This window comes from Lipotes vexillifer, unplaced genomic scaffold (assembly GCF_000442215.2).
Source record: "Lipotes vexillifer unplaced genomic scaffold, Lipotes_vexillifer_v1.1 scaffold240, whole genome shotgun sequence".
In the NCBI taxonomy this organism is placed as follows: domain Eukaryota; kingdom Metazoa; phylum Chordata; class Mammalia; order Artiodactyla; family Lipotidae; genus Lipotes; species Lipotes vexillifer.
The window spans coordinates 10,052,845-10,058,005 of record NW_006797481.1 but is presented as its reverse complement, the minus strand read 5'-3'; positions in this window follow the sequence as shown (position 1 = coordinate 10,058,005).

Below are 5,161 nucleotides of genomic sequence, written 5' to 3'. Positions count from 1 at the left end.
GTGGAACCCGCCCGGCCGGGGGCAGGAACCCGCGTCCCCTGCATCGGCAGGCGGACTCTCAACCACTGCGCCACCAGGGAAGCCCCTATCACCAAGTTTTTAATCACCAAAATGATAAAATGATGGATGAACAAATACTTAAATCTTAGCTGATTTAGAGTAGCAACTCTAATTACTCAGAATTTAATCACTATCTTTTGCTATCTCTTCTTTATACCTCTTTCACATCCAAAATCTGGCTTGCAGAAAACAATGAAGCTTGGTGCTCTACCAAAGCTTAGTTCTCTGACTAAGCTTCCATTGTTACTGGAAAGGGTGTGGAGCCAAAGGCCTTGTAGGGAGTGGGTTGGGCCTGGTGTGGGGATCAGTGCTGTCACTTGCCTGGGTGGAGTGTCTACTTTGCTAGGGTTGATTCTTGTTCCTAGGCCCCCCTAGGCATTGGCAGGAGAGGAACAGGAAGGGAGGGCTAAAATAAGCAAGGTGGTGGTTGGATGCCCAGCACTGCCAAGGCTACACTGTCTTGATAATCAACTGTCCAGGGAGCCCAGCGTAGGAAGGAGCATTTATATCCTTCTCCAGGGTATCTGCTAATAGCCAAGCGTGGGTGTTTTGCCTGGTGTGATGCACCCTAAGGAGTTGTGGCTACCCCTAAGGGTACTTTCTAATTGGTAAGGTAATATGTGTGTACCACCAGGGATAGATGGGCCAAAGAAGAAATATATCAGCTAGGGATGAAATTCATGTGTATTATTCAAGTGCCACATCATTCAATTCAATAAATATGTGTCTACCATGTGCCAGGCACCATTCATTAGTGAACAAAAGAAAAAAACGTTTGCTCTTTCAGAGCTTACAGTCTAGAGTATGGGGAGAGAAACAAATAACATAATGGTAGTAAGTGTTATAGAAAATAAAATAGTTTAAGGGGATTTAGGAGGGCTGGGTGTTGTGGTTACAAGTTGAACAGGAAAATCATTATAGCCTCATTAAGAAAGTGAAAATCATTGTGGTCTCATTTTGGTGTGTGTGTTGTATCTTTTGAGATTGCAAGAAAATCAGAAGCCTAGTATTCACAGTTAGGGAATGTATAGGGTAATGGACACTCTCTATTGGTGGGCAGGTTTGTTGGTACAGCTTTTTTAGAGGGATAATTTATAGTATCTTTTAATATTTTGTAGTATCTACTAAAACTAAATATGCACATTTTCTTTGACCCAAACCTTCTACTAGTAATGCTCACTAAAGAAACAAAACATGAGTGTGTAAAGATATAAGAATAAGAATGTTCATTAGGGCACTGCATTCAGGCACATGTCACCGGTCAAATAAATCATAGAACCACCATACCATGGAGTACTATGCCAGATTTTAAAATGATACAGATGGGCAAGCCATATTTTAAGAGAAAACATTAAATTGCAAAAGTAAAATAGGGCTTTCCTTGTGGCGCAGTGGTTGAGGGTCCGCCTGCCGATGCAGGGGACACGGGTTCGTGCCCTGGTCCGTGAGGATCCCACATGCCGTGGAGCGGCTGGGCCCGTGAGCCTTGGCCGCTGAGCCTGCACGGCCAGAGCCTGTGCTCCACAACAGGAGAGGCCACAACAGTGAGAGGCCTGCATACCGCAAAAAAAAAAAAAAAAGTAAAATAAAATTGCTACAGTAATAGAACCCAAACTTTTAATGCTTAGAGAATGCAGTGTCAATTAGTCACTTTTTGAAGCTTTTGGTCTGGGTAATTAGAAAATAATCTGCTGTTTCCCTTCCCCCGAGTTTCTTTAGTTTGTAATTTCTCCCAGAGATAATGGTTTTGATGGATAATGCGTTTCAAAATCATGATAAAGGAACCAAACCTGTTGTAGCATTTGAGCTAGATGTCTAAAATTAACACAAAAGAACCCAGAGGGAATCCAAATCTTTGTCATGAAAAATTTTACTAAGTTGTTGGCGTGAGAGTTGAAAAGCATTTATGTCTAGGCAGGATTAGTACTTTAAGTCAATCATATACATGTTGATAACATAAATTAGTCATACAACTTGGACAAGTTAGAAATCTCTGGGGAGATTTAGTTTGATAACCAGACTAGATTTACTGTGACAACCAAACTAAATTATGGGTGTGGGACTGGACAAGAGCACTAGAGTGTCCTTCTGAACCTTAAGAATGTGTTCAGTAGTCCTCAAATTTTATCCTTGCATAACCCTTTTTTTTTTTTTTTTTCTTGCGTTATGTGGGCCTCTCACTGTTGTGGCCTCTCCCATTTGCGGAGCACAGGCTCCGGACGCGCAGGCTCAGCGGCCATGGCTCACGGGCCCAGCCGCTCCGCGGCATGTGGGATCTTCCCGAAACGGGGCACGAACCCGCGTCTCCTGCATCGGCAGGCGGACTCTCAAGCACTGCGCCACCAGGGAAGCCCAGCATAACCCTTTTGAAAAAACTAGGCAGAGAAATTAGGTCACCTTTTACACATTTCTAGATAGACATATAAATTTGTTATAAGTTTAGTTACAAAGGATAAAATTTCCAGCATATTTAAAAATAACATTAATCCTTAAAAAAATATATAATCAAAATATCACAGCAATCTGATAGCTACCATCATCCATTAATAAAAAAATGAACTTAAAAATTTTTTTTAAGATTTAATTTTTTTTTTTTTTGGCTGTGTTGGGTCTTTGTTGCTGTGCGCAAGCTTTCTCTAGTTGCGGTGAGCAGGGGCTACTCTTCATTGTGGTGTGTAGGCTTCTCGTTGCGGTGGCTTCTCTTGTTGCGGATCACGGGCTCTTGGCGTGCAGGCTTCAGTAGTTGTGGCTTGCGGGCTCAAGAGCGCAGGCTCAGTAGTTGTGGCGCACGGGTTTAGCTGCTTTGCGGCACGTGGGATCTTCCCAGACCACGGCTCGAACCTGTGTCCCCTGCATTGGCAAGCGGATTCTTATCCACTGCGCCACCAAGGGAAGTCCCAAGAACTCTTTTTTAAGTCAGAAATTTAATATCTTTTTTTCTTCCTACATCTCTATTTCCACTCCACTTAACTTTATTTTAATGTATGTTTTCATGCTTGAACATATTTTAGTAATTATCCTACCATACTTCTCTGCCACAAAAATGTTTATAAATTTAAATGAAAAACTTAAAAATATTTTGGATTGAGTTATTCCAATTATTAGTGAAAATCAATAAACATAAATTACACATCAATAATATAATTATTGAGCATAAAGAATAAAGTTAATGGCTTAAAATAATCTCTTAAGAAAAAATACTGCTTTTTGTCTGTGGGTTTTGTTTTATAGCATTAGTCTTATTTTTAAAAGATGCTGCCACTGGAACTGTCAGATCTCAAGCTTAATCAGCAATAAGCAACACTTGAAAAGCTTACAAATTTTGTATATTTTTCATAGATTAGCTTATATGAGAACATACTGTTGAGACCAAGATCATGGGTTAAATAGCTAAACAGGACTGTTAGCTTTAAATTGTACTCTATTTTCATCTAGCCAGCTGGAAAATGTAGACTACAGTCAGATGGGGGCAGACAGAGAAGAGGAATAGATTACTCAAATCCAAATTCCATTCCTGGTAACTCAAAATATATACATATGGATCAGAAATATCAAAATGGAAACATACTGTGGATGCCAAAGCCAAGTCTTAGCTTCTAAAAATGCTCAGGCCAGGATTTGGATGTTTTAAAACCTCTCCTCCTAGGTCATACTAAAGTCTCCTTAGTCTAATATTTGATCTTTGGTAGGAGTCCCAAAAGAGCCATTCTGTGGGTCAAGTGGTGTGCCTACCACTTCTAGTCCACCATTAGCTTTTCATCATTTTTTTCCTCCATTAATTTATCTAAACTTACCAGCTTATCCTAATTGTACAAAACCCCATTTTTAAATTCTGAAATTGAATACTTCAGAGTATTCTAGGATCCCAAGTATTTTAAACAAGCTGCAACAGTATAATCCAATGTATGATTTAAAACAAAAGCTTGTACTGGCATTTTTGTTTGTTTTCATTTTTTTCAGGTCAGTATATTCCATGTTTATACTTTAAATGGGTTGTACTCTGGCTAATTAGCTTTGTGACATTGAAAACATTTCCTAACCAACTGGAGGTTTGATTTTCTCATAAAAAACATGTTTAGTACCAGTCTTGAGTTGCAAGGTTCAAATGAAAAGTGAATGTAAAAGTGCTTAGAAATAGTGTGACATTTAATATTCCATGTCTAATTTTCATATCTCTATAATAAAAATCTTGTAGATTTCCTGTTAAGTGCCTCCCCACACTTAAAAACCCTCTGAATCCTCATCAACACCACAGTACCTACAAAAGAGCATGATCTATTTAAAGATGTTTTCCTTTAAAAATCTGTCTTAATTATTTACTTTTAAAGAGCATGGGCTACTGGATTGTTCTTTCTTTTCTTTAAATTTAATTAATTAATTTTGGGCTGCGTTGGGTCTTTGTTGCTGCACGCCAGCTTCTCCTTAGTTGTGACCAGTGGAGGCTACTCTTCATTGCGGTGCGCAGGCTTCTCACTGCAGTGGCTTCTCTTGTTGTGGAGTATGGGCTCTAGATGTGCGCAGACTTCAGTAGCTGTGGCACGCGGGCTCAGTAGTTGTGGCGCACGGGCTTAGCTGCTCCACGGCATGTGGGATCTTCCCAGACCAGGGCTCGAACTCGTGTCCCCTGCATTGGCAGGCAGATTCTTAAGCACTGCACCACCAGGGAAATCCCATTTTTCTTAAATATATTAAAGATATGATAATAAAGAAAACGTATTTCCTAATATAATTCAAGGTTGAGAAAATGTGAACAAGTTTTTAAGTTGGTGGAAAAGAGTAGAAACCTTTTAAATTGCAATCAAGGAAATAGACACTTGGTGTACGTAAGATTCTATCTGTAATTTTTTTTTTTTTTTTTGCGGTACGCGGGCCTCTCACTGTTGTGGTCTCTCCCGTTGCGGAGCACAGTCTCTGGACGCGCAGGCTCAGCGGCCATGGCTCACGGGCCCAGCCACTCCGCGGCATGTGGGATATTCCCGGACCGGGGCACGAACCCGTGGTCCCCTGCATCGGCAGGCAGACTCTCAACCACTGCGCCACCAGGGAAGCCCCTCTATCTTTAATTTTTGATGGAGGTGATAAGTGACTTGTTACCTGACTT